The 16,622-nt window shown below is 36.3% G+C and overlaps 1 long non-coding RNA gene across 1 annotated transcript in view; it reads left to right on the top strand.

The window, feature by feature from the left end:
- LOC116737879 overlaps positions 1-16,622 on the top strand; it is an 86,652-nt gene that overhangs the window by 55,624 nt on the left and 14,406 nt on the right. Inside the window, exon 3 of the long non-coding RNA XR_004343181.1 lies at positions 2,161-2,254. This is a non-coding gene — a long non-coding RNA (uncharacterized LOC116737879). The remainder of the gene's footprint in view (positions 1-2,160; positions 2,255-16,622) is intronic.

Here is a 16,622-nt window from a genome sequence, read left to right as displayed (position 1 = left end):
CTTTGTTAGTGTTTTGCTTTCCATCTTGGGATCTTCCAACCTCTAATTGATTTTTTGTAGCTGTGCACTGAAGAAAGTTCTCAGACAGACTAAGCGGACGTGCAAGGTGCCTCTGCCAGCGAAATAACAGCAGCAGCAAACTGTACATAGTCTTTATTTCATGTTCGCCAGGTATAAACATCAAAGAGTGTCAGTGCGTGGGAGGAAAACACAAAGAGCCTCCAGACATAGACCAAGTACACATCTGGTGTTTACGGGAAAGCATGTAGGGAAGATGTGCAGTTTCAATGACGGCTAGGCAATTACAATGGTCTGTTCCCTGATCGGCTCCTGGGAGATCATGGGGCTCTGTTCTCATAGTGCTATTGCATTCAACAGCCTTGAGACCAGAACATTGCTGATGTTTCAACAATTACCCCATTCCCTCTCCCAGGGCTTGCAATACACTCTGTAGAAATAACTCCACAATATTTTTTTTCATTTGCATACGCTAAGTTTTACTCTATTGTGTGAAGTTCTATAGGTTTTGACAAATGCTAGTGTCTTGTATTTATCATTATAATATCATAATAGTTTCACTTCTTTAAAATATCTCCTCTGATTCACCTATTCAAACCCCTGCCCCCCTCCCAAACTCTAGAAAAATTGTGGCTTTCTGAAATTCTAGATTGGGACTCAACATCTCTAGAGTTAACTGCCATAATCAAGGGAAGGCAGATATGATGTTTCTTTCATACAGGAGTTGTTGTAAGCAAAGTGGAAATTTAATATATAGCGATATCCACTTTCAGGAGTTGTGGGCCCTTATTTTTATCTTAATAGTATTTGTCTGAGCAAAATAAACAAAATACCTCAAGTTACAGAAAAACATTACTAAAAGAGGGGAGAGATGATGGATGAATTTGAGACATCAAGAGAGTAAATCGACAGGTCGTATTGATTTTGTCTTAAAATTTCAAAATATGTTTGAAAAGATTTTCTTAATTCATGGCTCAATAAATTTGAAACTGAAAGGTGACCAAAGTTATCCATGTCCTTAGGGACCTTCCAGATTATTTTTGAGGGAGGGGGATATGAAAGGACAATTACTAGGCGGTAATTATTATGTTGGTACAATAGGCACACGGCAGAATACAGGAGTAGTTCTCTCTTCCCTGAGGAAGACTTTCAGTAGAGAGGACATCTGAGCCCTGGAAGAAGTGTCAATGTCTGAAACAGATAAATAAATGTAGTGTATTCTAGGCAGGAAGTGAAACCTCTTGGCATATCAGACAGTGACAAAATTGAGGAGCTACCTGTTAATTCTATCTGAAGTGCAAGGGTTAACTGAGGTGAGCTGGAGATGAAAGTGGTGGTACATCAGGGTGGACCAGGATGGATCACGAGGGGCTTTTGAGTTTAGATTTTATCCTGGGAATTGGGAAACCACTGTGGGACTATGGAAAGGTAACGAGTACCTCATATGACATCTTAAAAAGCCCACTCTGGCAGGAAACTGGTGGGGAGAATTAGGAAGGGTATGAAACTTGACCCTAGAAAACTCATAGATGGTGATTACTGCAGTCAGGATGGGAGATGATGAGGGTCTGGTTGAGGGCAATGAAAGGAAGCATAGAGCAAGAAGGAATTATGGGAAATATAGTGACAAAAATAAGGAAGTAAGAAGAGAAAGAAGACAGTGAAATAAGTAGCACTGAAAGGTAAAGTTGAGAATGTTCTCTAAATCCTACTAATCTTTATTCTCATTAAAAGGAGTTTGAAACTTTGATGGCAAACAGGCACATTTTGTGCAATTTTATATTGAATATTTCATTGTTATATTCCTAGGCATGATTGCCAAGATCTCCATAAAAATATTAATTCAGGAAGGAACAGAGTCTAGATATTTCTTCTTATTAAGACATTAAATCTTATTAAAAGGGGAATATAAAAAAATTCGTTCAGAGTTAATGGCATGTCTTTGACATGGAAATGAATTTAAACTTAGGACTCTTCTCTGTTGTGAGGAAATTCTTCTCTCTCTCTCTCTCTCTCTCTCTCTCTCTCTCTCTCTTTTTTCTTTTTTTGGACATATAATTCATAAGACTAAAATGTTCACCCATGTTGGTATTCATGATATGCATCTAGAGTTTAATCCAGAATGAAATTTGTCTTTGGCAGGATGAATCTTTAAAGCAATTGCAAGTAGTTCATCAGCCATGGATCTTGCCAAGTGACACAGAAAGTGAAGGAGTAGAAGCAGAACAAGATAAACGTGAGTAGACGTGGCCGTTTACTGACAAATTGTCTTCAGCTAAAGGAAATCCACAGACAGGCATTTCCTGTTCATAATATTACACGTCTGCAAAAAATGCAGGCTTGTTTAGGGAGACCATGTAAAGATGAGCTCTACTTCAGGTTAAATGTTGATTCTGTGATGTTTTCATTGTGGTGCAGAGTCCTACAAGCTGACCCTGCAAGGAAGAGTATGTAACACCTCAAAGGAAGTAAACTGTTTTTTCCTGAAGACCAACACAGAATGTCTGTTTTGCAATGTCAATCTTCTTTGAATATTGTGGAATTATAGCAGTGATAACTTGTGATTATCAAACAATTTTGAAGTGTGTTGGGATCATCTCATCATTATTATATGGGAGATTATCATTATTGGTTGAATGAATAAGTGCATGGACAGAGAAACCGTTGCTAAGTTCGCAAAACAAATAATAGTATCACAATATTTAAAGCATATAGAATATATAACTCTTGATTTAAATCACTAGGTTATAATCATAACAAAAAATGGATTACTACACTTTGGCATGACTCAGTGTGTGCTTTCCAGGGGTTTACTGACATTGTCAGATATATGGGCTCAGCAATCCAGATGAGAGGTTGGAGTCTGGACTATATGGAAATAACATCACTTAAAAAATAATAACATATCCAAATTTACTTTTTTAAATCAAAAATAGCCTGCAGGGTGGAATAAAAATTGTAATTGATAATGTAGCTCTCAAGATAATTGGTATGAAGTGATTCATTAACAATTCCCCTATGCCATAGCTACCAGAAAGACCAATATGTTACATGGCTAACATTACAATCCTGTACCCAGGGGGATCTAGCAAATTACTCTTCTGGGTTAAAAGGCCTTAAAAAAAATTCTTATCCCACTTCTGTAGCTGTAAGCTTATGTGGCCAGAGGAAACGCATCCAGGAGAGGGATTAAGAGCAAAGTGCTCAGGTGAGAACAGGCATACAGTAGAAGTGTCACTCAGCTGGCACATTCAGAAACACAGTGAATAACACAGTGACATTTTACAGATTCTATTGGAATCTGTACACCTACTTCAGACAAACAACTGATGAGACTCAGAAAGTGGGCTGTACTTGAACCTAATACAAAAATAAAGAGACTATTTTAAAGATCTTCAATGCAAGGGATCCTAAGTGAAATGATCTAGGATAAAAGCAGCATGAGATGCAAAGAGGAGAATACCCCCATGTAGCAAAGCATTAACAGTGGTCCCAAACTTTTATGCAAACAAATGCAAACCCAGTTATACTCCCTGTCTACTCTCCACTCACTCAAATGTACATAAACTCTCATTCTACACTTTGGATCACTTTGGTGATCATTTTCGCCATATCCTCTTGAGGCCTTAATAAGTTTTGTGTTTAAAAAAAGCCCTTCATGGTAATGTGTGTTGTATAAAGACAGTATATATAATTTTGCTCTGACTGTTAGAGTCAACACACAGGTGCCCGAAGTGAGGAAGTCAAGGTGAACAACATCCTTGCAGGATCACAGTGTGTTAATTTTATGAGCTGGAATTTAAAAGAACACAGCTGATCAAAAGAGTCTATTTAATCCATGTGCAAATTTAGACTTATTTTTTGTCCTTAAATCCATGTATCTCCAATCAATATTAAGTCTAAAAAATAGCTTAATAATGCAAAGGAGATAAAAATCCCCCAAATTGTCTTTAACTCTTGTCATCTAATCATATTGACTTTCTGCATATAGTTTCACATGATTTTGGTAAGTTGCAATAATTTCCTCTTCCCCTTGGATGCGAAGTCTTTGAGGGAAGGAATCTATTTTCTTTACCACATTGAGGTACGTAATAAGAACTCAATAACTATCAGAAGGATGAATGAATGAGTGAATATATTTCTTTGATACTTTCCAATTCATTTATCAAGACAGTTAGAAATTTTAACAAATAAAATAAATAATAATTGTGACTGAATACTTGCAATAAACATTATTTATAGCTTTTTAAATTTTAATATTGGATTTATAGTTTAGCCATGGCTTTTGCCATATGGTCTATCAATCACTCTTAAAAAAGCCATTCCTGAACTCTCCTAACCATAGACCTAGCACCAAAAATATTTGATTTCAGCAATGTTGTACTTGGAGGTGACCCTTGACAATGGTAAATTGTTTGAAATAAAATCAGGGTTTAAAAGCAATTAGGTAGTAATAAGAGCCATCTGGAAGAGGAATGCTAGCTAGCATTGTAGCCAAGCTCCGAGCACAGAGATGCAAATACTTTTCAAGAGCAGCATCCAACATTCAGGTGCGGGGACAAGCGTGAGATGAAGCCACTGAGGCACTAGCATCTCCACTGGTACTTGTACTCAATGTGTTTGGTTTGTGAAAGAGCTGGCAAGGTAATGTATCTACCTCTTGATTTCCTCAGTGAAAGAGAATTAATGACATAAATACATATGAACCCAATATCTGATTTAGAGTCTAGAGGCTCGTATATTAGAAATTTATGAGTGAGGAAAAGGACAAGATTCATCATTCCAAAAGTAACACCTGTTTCTTGACTCAGCTTTCTATAAATTATACCTAGGTAGTTTTATAGCATTTTCTCATTTCTCCTGAGACAAAATTATCATGGCAGAAAGTTTCCAAATAATGTCAGGATCTTTGTAGCAGTGCATATTTCCTATTGCATCATTTAAAAATAAGACAGCTCAAATAAGTTTTATAAAAGAACACCTTTTAGGAAAAGATGCCTTGAATAATTAAATGGGAAGCTTTAAAAACTTCTATTGTAAATAAGATAAACAGAAACCTTAATTAGATTTTTTTATTCTGCTTTTTTTTAAGGTATAAATCACAATTTAAAAAACCTCATGTTAGAAGTCTGTTTGTTTTTAATCTCTGAGATTATAGGATGAAGTCACCAAATAACTCATGTCACAGGGGCTCCTGGGTGGCTCAGTCGGTTGAGCGTCTGACTTTGGCTTAGGTCATGATCTTGTGGTTCATGAGTTGAAGCCCCGTGTCAGGCTCTGTGCTGACAGCTCGGAGCCTGGAGCCTGCTTCAGATTCTGTGTCTCCCTCTCTCTCCCTGCCCCTCCCTGGCTCGTGCTTTCTCTCTCTCTCTCTCTCTCTCTCTCTCAAAAATAAACATTAAAAAAAATTGTAATAACTCATGTCACAGATATTTGAATCTACTGGGATACTGTTTGGTGTTCATATTACTGGGCTTCACTTCAGACATATTGAATCAGAATCTCTGCATGGGACTCTGAATTCTGCATTTTTAATAAACCCCTCAGGCAGACCTTGATTATTCTAAAGATTGGGAACTACTGGATGAAAAGTCCAATGAATCAGAGGGTTGTGAATTGTTTCCATAGTGTTGTTAGATTTTAGACCTTATGTCTCTAGGCTACTTTTCCCATCTGTAAGTTAAGTTTGGATGTAAAATGTGAGAATGGAGAAAGAAGGCTGAAATTTGATGGAACAAATGTGGAGTGAAATTGAGGTACAGGCCATCCAGTCGGTAGATTCATTATCTACATGGATATAAAGTCATAAAATAGCTATCGCCAACACAACCAGTACCTTCTAATTATGTTGTGAACTTTTAAAACCTGAAAAACTAAGGTAAAACAAACAAACAAGCTAAGAAAAAGAAACAAACAAACAAATGAAATAGTAGAGATGTCCAAAATAAAGAAATAAGAGTCAGAGTTACAGGTGTTAATGCAAGTGTGACTTGTTGAGACCTAAGATATGGATTCAGGTTTTAGACCCTGGAGTCTGAGGTCTTAATAGCTGTAACAACTGGTGATTTGGCACTGGGTCTGCCTAAGGCAGGGAAGCTGGTATGAGGGGCCTGTATAAATAAAGCCTGACACCTGAGGGAACTGCCACAGGTATGAAACAGAAACAAAATACCTGTACTCTCCAACTGTGCAAAACAGGAAGAAGTTGTCTATCTGTTCTAGGCTTTGGATGAAAAATGTAAATGTGTTCATCAGAAATCAAGATCTCAGGTCTGTACGTCGGTGGTTGGGTCCAAATTTAAATTATGTATAGTGTTAGGAACCCAAAGATATAATAAAAAATGGGCAGCATTATTAGAATTCATATCTTCTCATGTATAAATGCAAGAACTGGGGCATTTACAACTCTCAAAGTTTTAAACATTGACTCCTGCTTAAGATGAGCTCTCCAGCATAATTGAAGATCCTTTGTATATGCTGTGTTGTTTCTCTCTGCTTTCAAGATTCTTCCATGGCCTTTCTCTTTTGATAGAGTGATAGTGTGGATATCTTTGACTTTATCTTACTGGAGTTTCTTGGATATGTAGATTAGTATTTTCATCAGATGTGTGAAGGTTTCAGCCATTATTTCTTCAAATATTTTTTCGGACTGTTTTTTCTCATTGCTCCTTTGGGGACTCTGATTATATGTATTTTGGTACACTTGATGGAACTGTTCATTTTTCTTCTTCTTTTTTTTTTTTTTTTTTCCATTCCTCAGACTGGATCTCAATTGACCTATCGTAAGTTCTTTGATTCTTTCTTATGCAAGCTCAAATCAACTGCTGAGCCCCTGGAGTGATTTTTGTTTTCATTTTAAATCCAGAATTTCTATTTGTTTCCTTTATATTAATAGTCTTTAGTTGGTGAGAATTTATTCTCATAATTTCCTTTATTTAACATGATTTATTTTAGTCCTTCAAATATATTTATAGTAGTTAAGTCTTTGCTGAGTAAGTCCATCACCTGGGCTTCTGCAGGGAGTTTCTCAGGACTGCTTTTATTTCCTATTTAGGGGCCACAGTTTCATGTTTATTGGCATGTATGATATGATGATTTATAAAGCATCTCACTAATTTTTTGGTTTGTTGCAAACTGGATACTTAATATAATATAATGTGGAAGTTCTTACTCTGGAAGTTAGACCCTCCCCCGACAGGGTTTGTTGCTGCTGTTTTTCCTTGTTGTTATTGTCCTTACTACTTTTTATTTAGTGGCTTTTCTGAACTAATCTTACAGAGTCTATATATTTTTTTTGTATACAATTACTTAAGTTTCTACTCAGCTTAGTAGTCAGCTAATACAGGGTACTGAGGCAGGCTGTGGACACTGCAGCACTTCACAACTTTGCTTACGCAGAGCTTCTAGGTTAAGCAGAGGTGAGAGACAGAGCTTTATCAGGTTTTTTTTTTTCCTTGACAGGTGCATAGCACTACACATGCATGTTGTCTTCTAGATCCTCAGGAATATGTCAGAGCTTTTGAAAGCTTGTTATGGGCGTCTCATCCACTAGATTTATTATTATTATTATTATTTTATTTTTATTTTGTAAACTCCTTGGTTGCCCCAACTGCTATCACCGCCTCAGGCAGCTGCTGTGTAAAACTATTGCCCCTAATTGTTCGTGACAAATGTCATAGGGACTGACTTTCTCACTGCGTGAACTCTAATCCAGGGCAAATAAAGAAAAACACTCAAATGAGGATTTTGCAGACAGCCTCTATATAGGTCAAATAATGGCAATTCTCTAGATATGGGACATTTGGGAGGAGCTCCAAACCCATTCTGCCCCCTCTAGTAGATCATAGCCTTCTTTTTTCATAACTCCCATCACTGTTCTTATGCACAGCTCTCTGTTCTTATTGAGATTCAGCTGCTTTTCTTTTAAAAATGTTCTATGGAGGGGCACCTGGGTGGCTCAGTCAGTTGAGCGCCTGACTTCAGCTCAGGCCATGATCTTGCAGTTAGTTTGTGAGTTCTGTGCTCACGGCTGGGAGCCTGGAGCCTGCTTCAGATTCTGTCTCTTTCTCTCTCTCTCTCTCTCTCTCTCTCTCTCTCTCTGCCCCCTCCCACCCACACTCTGTCTCTCTCTCCTTCAAAAATAAATAAACATCAAAAAAAATTTTTTTTAATGTTCTATGGATTATTGCAAGCCTTTGGTTACTTTCTAGAGTTGTGAAAAGTTGGTTTTGGTGATTTTTGCTAGTGTTCTCATTGCTTTTTAGAAGGGGAGATTTTTGGAGATCCCTACACCCACATTCCAGAAGTGCTTCTCCTCTCCTGTTTTTCCAATTTCATCAACATAGTTTTCTCTTTGTTCGAAGAATGGTTCATTTTCATAATGAACTATGGTACAAGATGTCTGCTTCTTTAAGTTCCAATATCATGATAAGCTATTAAAAACAGTTTTGTAGTAAAATAAGTTTTGGGAATTTATACATATCATTATATTTCAGAAACTCTCAGGTGTAAGAACCTGTTCTACCGCTGACAGAAAAACTTTTCAAGAGGAACAAAACAGCACTTCACTTTTAAATGAACAGATCAAATATAATCAGCATCCTGGCTTAAAATGAGAGAAAGTATTGTCCATTGTTGACTTGAAGAAATGCTATACAGTTTTGTTTTTTTTTAAATGTCACTGCGTGGTCTTGCAGCAAGATCTGTTTGACTGTGTACAGTCCAAAGTTTTTTGCATATTTACTTGAGCTCTTTTTGCAGAATGCCTTTTCTTCTTAAAGTCTGTTTGTTTGTTTGTTTGTTTGTTTGTTTATACAGCATGTGTGGAGGGGGGAGGAGCAGAGAGACAGGGTGAGAGATCCCAAGCAGGCCCCAAGCCGTCAGCAGAGAGCCCCACAGGGGGCTTGAATCCAGGTACCATGAGGTCAAGATCTGAGCTAAAACCAAGAGTCTGACTCTCAACCAACTGAACTACTCAGGTGCCCTTGCCAAATGCATATTAATTCCTATTTTCAGAATGCTTATAATTTCCAGAATGCCTATTAACTGCTGGAAGACCAGATGTTCTGGGATTTTAGCAAGGGCTAATCTAATCTAATCTAATCCTCTCAATCTCAGTTCTCTTAATTTAGTGAGGAAGTTGGTTCTCTCAGAGATCGTAGGCTTGTTCATGTCATGTCAGTAGCAGAGGCCAGGAGTACAATCAAATGTTCTTGTTTGGAACCAGTGATGTTTACTCTTATTGCTTCATCCTTTACTCATGACTTCCCTTAATCCCCCTTACAAGGGGGTGACACAGTTTCTGCTGGGACTCTTGAGAGCCAAAGTGCTTGGGGAAGTAAGTGGAGTTACAGGATTCTACTGTCCACTGAGGATGTGGTGTGGCCTTTATTCTCCTTAATCTAACCTCAGGTTATTTCTTTCCAGGTAGCCTCCTAAGATTTATATTTGAGCAATGCTTGAGTCAGTGGTGTTATTGTACCACAGCTGATTATCTCACCAGGCCCAAGAGAAGGTACTAACATCCTCTCAACTGAAAGAGTAGAAAGGGGAGTGTTAGGGGGCAGTGGTATATAGATAACACAAAGACCAAAATGAGTTAAAAGCCAATTAAGTCAGATGGGTGTTAGGACTTCATGACCCTTGGAACTCAAATTTTAAATATTAGGGTTATGACAAAGAAATAAGGACTAGGAATATATACCTCAGGAGATAAACAAGACAGGACTTCAGTATTTTGTTCTTATTTAAAGGTCAACTAGGCTATCCTACACAACACATGTCTTTGTAGAGAAAAGATCCACATGCTTTGGAAACAACCAAGAATAAAAGATAGTAATAGTAACAGTAATACATAAAAATAGCTCAAGAATAACTAGAAAGATGAGCTCTTAAAGTAAAACAGACAAAAACATCTGACAAACTGTATTAGGTTATTTTTGAAGACCAAAAGAAATCTTGATGACTTTTAATCTCATTTTTCACATTCAATCTTCTATGAGTGTTCAGAAAATTCTAAAGCTTTTCTTAAAAAAGTCAGGGCATCCGAACTCATACGAGGCAATAAATTCTATAAATTAGGCATTTGCATGTTTGGTACCTGTTATTATCATAAATATTTAAGGATTGATCTTTAACCAACAAATATAATAGTAAGTTAATAATTACTGTTAATTATCTGTTACATGCAAAATAGTCTAATGTCAAATTGTAATTTTCCATTATAATACTGTTAGAGAATTAGTTTGATTATAAATAAGTTTTTGCGATTTCTTTTTTTTTTTAATGTTTATTTATTTTTGAAGGAGAGAGAGACAGAGTGTGAATGGGGGAGGGGCAGAGAGAGAGGGAGACACAGAATCGGAAGCAGGCTCTGGGCTCTGAACTGTCAGCACAGAGCCGGACGCGGGGCTCGAACCCAAGAATTGTGAGATCATGACCTGAGCCGAAGTCGGACGCTCAACCAACTGAGCCACCCAGGCGCCCCAAGTTTTTGCAATTTCTAGAGGACACATGTCCCTGAATTATTCATGTGCCATTCTTACTTTGAAATGTTTCCCATGTCTGTGGTAAAACCCTGATATTATGAACGTTTCAATTGATTTCTAAGCTCCTAGAAAAAATGTAATGGGTAATATTTAATAACATAAAATTCAATCTCACCGAGTAAACTATTATTAAGTGTAATGGAAAAATGTGTTCTACAACATATAAGGTTACATGCTTCAGGATAGATACAAAGCTTACCTGCTTTATTTATTGAAATTTCCTTGTCATATGCAATAATAGTAGTCAGAACATTCCATAACAAGTATCAAAGAAGACTGTATTTAAACAACAGAACTGATCTTTTGTGATACAAAATTCTTTGGATTAGAGTATTATATGAAGTTGAATTCTTTAAAACTGAAAGTAGGAGATACATGGTCCAATTTTAGGTTATTTAAAAAAAATCAAAGTTATAAATGAGTAGCATATGTTTTTAATCCTCTTACTAAATACTTTTTGTTTGTCTTGGAATATTCTTATAGTTGCTCTAGATATAGCCTGAAACTACAAAATATAATAAAGAAAACGAAATGAAGGGGGATCTAGTTCATTCTTTAACCTTGATGGATTTAGCTTATAGGTAGTCTTCCATTAGATGGGATGTATCTTTCACAAATGAGAAGAATGTACTGGCTGGTTGCAAGTAAAACCTATTTGTTCTTAATGAATTTTGTTCTGTACATTTTCAGTAACTGCAAGAACTTCAGCATGTTTATATCAGGCAAACTGTTCCGTAATTTCTCCTGGCTTGTTTTGCAACATTGACCTGCTTCACCTTCACAAATTAAACGGACCTTGGCATTTTTGTCCCAAACCAGGATTTTTATAGTTAAGATTCTCCAATGTTACATATGCTCCATAGACCAGCCTACCTCCTTAGAATGTCCTTAGAATCATATTTACGTATCTTAAAACGCACACATATAATGAGAAACTGCTGTGTTGGGTTCTATTGCATGGGAGATACAAAAAAAAAAAAAAACAAGAAAAAGGTTACGATCTCTTTTCTCTAGTAAGTTAAATAGAAGTGCATAATAGCATAAGGTATAGTATTTAAGAGATAAGTAGAATGTTAAGGAAGCCAAAGGAGGGGTATATTGCATGGAGTTAGCAGTAGGAACATGAAGAAATGGTGTTTGAACTAAGAGATACGTAAGATTTTGAAGTACAAGATGGACAAGAATGTCATATGAGCAAGAAGAACAGCATGGGTGAGGACACAAAGATAGGAAGAGCATTGGTTATGTTTGGTGAACTGTCAATTCATACTTTTAGGGGAAGACACTAGACACAGGGGATCAGGGAGAAATAAATCTAGAAAAGTAAGTCATGAAAAGAACGTAGTGGGTGCAAATTATAAACATAAGAAATGTGAATTGGTAAAATAAACAGCAGAGAAATCTTTACATAGGAGGGAGCCCTGATAAAAACATTCATATTCCTAACTTTGGATAACACTAACACAAAGGAGGCCCAAGTGTTTAACCCTTTACATATTTCTTAACTTGAGAAGAAAATGAGATTTTTTTCTTTTAAAATTTTATGTTTATTTACTTTTTGAAAAAGAGACTGCATGTGTGTGCAAGCAGGGGAGGGGGAGAGAGAGAGGGAGAGAGAGAATCCCGAGAAGGCTCTGCACTGACATCACAGACTAGTTTTCTTGAGGCACCTGGGTGGCTCAGTTTGTTAACCATCAGACCCTTGATATCGGCTCAGGTCATGATCTCATGTTTCATGAGATCACACCCCACATTGGTATCAGGAATCAGATGCTTAGCCAATTGAGCCCCCCAGGTGCCCCAAGAAAAGTAGTTTTTAAACTGTCTGTGCACTGGTGCTATTTTAACTAGAGATCATCATCTCCCCAAGACATGCCATTTTAAAAAAACTGATAGAGTTGCGGTACACACACACACACACACACACACACACACACACAAAATGGAGTATTACTCAGCCATCTAAAAGAATGAAATCTTGACATTTCAATGACATGGGTGGAGCTAGAGTGTATTAGGCTAAGTGAAATAAATCAGTCAGAAAAAGACATGCCATATGATTTCACTCATATGTGAATAGAATTTAAGAAACAAAATAGATGAATATATGGGAAAAAAAGAGAGAGGCAAACTATAAAACAGACTCTTAACTATGGAGAGCAAACTGAGGATTGCTGGGGGGTGGGGAGAGATGGATTAAATGAGTGATAGGTATTAAGGAGGGCACTTGTGATGAGCACTGGGTATGATATGTAAATTATGAATCACAAAATTCTGTTGAAACTAATATGACACTGTATGTTAACTAACTGGAATTTAAATAAAAACCTAAAATAAAAATAAAATAAAATAAAATAAGTCTCTTGTAGGCAGGTAAAATAAATAAATAAATAAATAAATAAATAAATAAATTGCTTTTAAAAAAGTTATCTTCTTTACTAGGCAGAGATGGTAAACAGGAAATACACTACAGCACAACTTATTGAAGGAAAAATAAATCATTGTTGAAGTGCATTTTAAAACTTTGTTTTGAGTGTTGTTAATCTATCAATTAAATATCAGTAAATATACATAGCCCAAGTTTATAATTTTAATTCTTTAAAACAAATGTTATTTTTTAATTTTACGTACTACACCCAGGTCTCATCACAAATGCCCTCCTTAATGCCAATCACCCATTTAGCCCATCCCTCCACCCACTTCCCTTCCAGCAACCCTCAGTTTGTTCTCTGTATTTGAGTCTCTTAATTGTTCTCCTCTCTCTGTTTTTATCTTTTTAAATTTTTTAAAAAATATTTATTTTATTTTGAGAGAAATAGACAGACCATGAGCAGTGGAGGGGCAGAGAGAGAGGGAGACACAGATTCTGAAGCAGGCTCTAGGCTCTGAGCTGTCAGCCCAGAGCCTGATGCAGGGCTCTAACTCACGAGCTGTGACAGCATGACCTGAGCTGAAGTCAGATGCTTAACTGATTGAGCCATTCAGGTGCCCCTCAGTTTTTATCTTATTTTATTTTTTCTTCCCTTCCCCTATGTTCACTCCGCTTTGTTTTTTACATTCCACATATGAATGAAATTATATGATATTTGTCTTTCTCTGACTTATCTTGCTTAGCATAATATACTCTAGGTCTATCCATGTTGTTGCAAATTGCAAGATTTCATTCTTTTTGATCACTGAGTAATATTCCATCATATATATATATTACATATATATGTGTGTGTATATATACATATATGTATATATATGGGTGTGTATATGTGTATATATGTATATATATATGTGATATACATATACACATATATGTATATGTGTGTGTATATACATATATATGTGTGTGTGTATATATATGTGTGTGTATATATATATATATATATATATACACATACATATATATAAACCACATCTTCTTTATCCATTCATCAGTGGATAGATATGTGGGCTCTTTCCATAATTTGGCTATTGTCGATAGTACTGTTGTAAACATTGGGATGCATGTGCCCCTTTTATTCAGCATTTTTGTATCCTTTGGATGAATACCTAGTAGTGTGATTGCTGATTGGAGGGTAGGTCTATTTTTAATTTTTTGAAAAACCTCCACAATGTTTTCCAGAATGGCTGCATAAGTTTGCATTCCCACCAGCAGTGCAAAAATGTTCCCTTTCTCTGCATTCTCACCAACATCTGCTGTTGCCTGAGTTATTATTTTAGCCATTTTGACAGGTGTGAGGTGGTATCTCACTGTGGTTTTGATTTGTATTTCCCTGATGACGAGTGATGTTGAGCATCTTTTCATGTATCTGTTAGCCATCTAGATGTCTTCTTTCAAAAAGTATCTGTTCATGCCTTTTGCCCATTTCTTCACTCTATTATTTGTTTTTTGGGTGTTGAGTTTGACAAGTTCTTTATAGATTTTGGATACTAACCCTTTATTCAATATGTTATTTGCAGATATCTTCTCCCATTCCATTGGTTGCCTTTTAGTTCTGTTGATTGTTTTCTTTGCCGTCAAGAATTTTTATCTTGACGAGGTTCCAATAGTTCATTTTTATTTTTGTTTCCCTCACCTCCAGACACATGTCTAATAAGAAGTTGCCGTGGCTGAGGTCAAAGAGGTTGCTGCCTGTTTTCTCCTCTAGGATTTTGTTGGTTTCCTGTCTTACATTTAGGTCTTTCAACCATTTCAAATTTATTTTTGTGTGTTGTGTAAGAAAGTGGTCCAGCTTCATTCTTCTGCATGTTGCTGTCCACTTTTCCCAACAACATTTGCTGATATCCATTGGCTATCCATTGGATAATATTTCCTGCTTTGTTGAAGATTAGTTGGCCATACGTTTGAGGGTCCTTTTCTGAATTCTCCATTCTGTTCCATTGATCTATGTGTCTGTTTTTGTGTCGGTACCATACTGTCTTGATGATTACAGCTTTGTAATAGAGCTTGAAGTCCAGAATAGTGATGCTTCCAGCTTTAATGTTCTTTTTAAGGATTGCTTTGGCTATTTGGGGTCTTTTCTGGTTCCATACAAACTTTAGGATTATTTGTTCTAGCTCTGTGAAGAATGCTGGTGTTACTTTGATAGAGATTGCATTGAATGTGTAGATTGCTTTGGGTAGTGTAGACATTTTCACAATATTTGTTCTTCCAATCCACACGCATGAAGCGTTTCTCCATTTCTTTGTGTCTTCTTCAATTTCTTTCATAAGCTTTCTATAGTTTTCAGTATACAGATCTTTCATCTCTTTTGTTTGTTCCTAGGTATCGTATGGCTTTTGGTACAGTTATAAATGGGATCAATTCTTTGATTTCTTGTTCTGCTGCTTCACTATTGGTGAAATGCAACTGATTTCTGTACATTGATTTTACATCTTATGACTTTGCTGAATTCACATATAAGTTCTAACAGTTTTTGGGTGGAGTCTTTCCGGTTTTCCATGTAAAGTATCATCTCATCTGTGAAGAGTACAAGCTTGACTTCCTCCTTGTCAATTTGCATGCCTTTTATTGCTTTTTGTTGTCTGATTCCTGAGGCTAGCACTTCCAGTACTATATTGAACAACAGCGGAGTGAGTGGACATCTTTGTCATGTTCCTGACCTTAGGGAGAAAGCTCTCAGTTTTTCCCCATTGAGGGTGATGTTAGCTATTGGTCTTTTATATGTGGCCTTTATGATGTTGAGGTAAGTTCCAAGAAAGTATCCCTATTTTTTTGAGAGTTTTTATCAAGAAAGGATGCTGTATTTTTCAAATGCTTTTTCAGCATCTATTGAGAGGATCATGTGATTCTTATATTTTCTTTTCTTAACATGATATGTCACATTGATTGATTTGTGGATATTGAACCAGCCCTGCATCCAGGAATAAATCCCACTTGATAATGGTGAATAATACTTTTAATGAATTGTTGGATTCAACTTGCTGGCATCTTATTGAGAATTTTTGCACCCATGTTCATCAGGGAAAATGGTCTGTAATTCTCCTTTTTTAGTGGCATCTTTGTCTGGTTTTGGAATCAAGGTAGTGCTGGCCTCATAGAATGAGTTTGGAAGTTTTCATTCCATTTCTAGTTTTTGAACAGCTTCAAAAGAATAAGTATTAACTCTTCTTTAAATGTTTGGTAGAATACCCCTGGGAAACAGTCTGGCCCTTGACTCTTTTTTGTTGTGAGGTTTTTGATTACTGATCCAATTTCTTTGCTGGCTATATAAAACATAATTACTTTTAGAGTAAACTCTTACCTGAAGTCTCAAAACATGCATTATTTGTGTATTTTTTATATTAAACTCCTTATCAGCAATATGGTTTGCAAATGTTGTCTCCCAATCTGTAGGTTACCTTTTTATTTTGTTGTTTCCTTTGCTCTGCAGAAGCTTCCTAGTTTGATGCAGTTCCACTTACTTATTTTTGCTTCTGTTGCCTGGGCTTTTGTCATATTTAAAAAAATATTGCTAAGACCAATGTCAAGGAGTTTCTCTCTGTTTTCTTCTAAGTTTTCTACAGCTACCAGTCTCATATTTAAGTCTTTAAAACATTTGAATTGATTTTTATGTACATTGTGAG

Source organism: Lynx canadensis, chromosome F2, assembly GCF_007474595.2.
Source record: "Lynx canadensis isolate LIC74 chromosome F2, mLynCan4.pri.v2, whole genome shotgun sequence".
Lineage (NCBI taxonomy): Eukaryota > Metazoa > Chordata > Mammalia > Carnivora > Felidae > Lynx > Lynx canadensis.
Note: the sequence above shows the minus strand (reverse complement) of the source record. Positions and strands in the feature narration are given on the sequence as shown.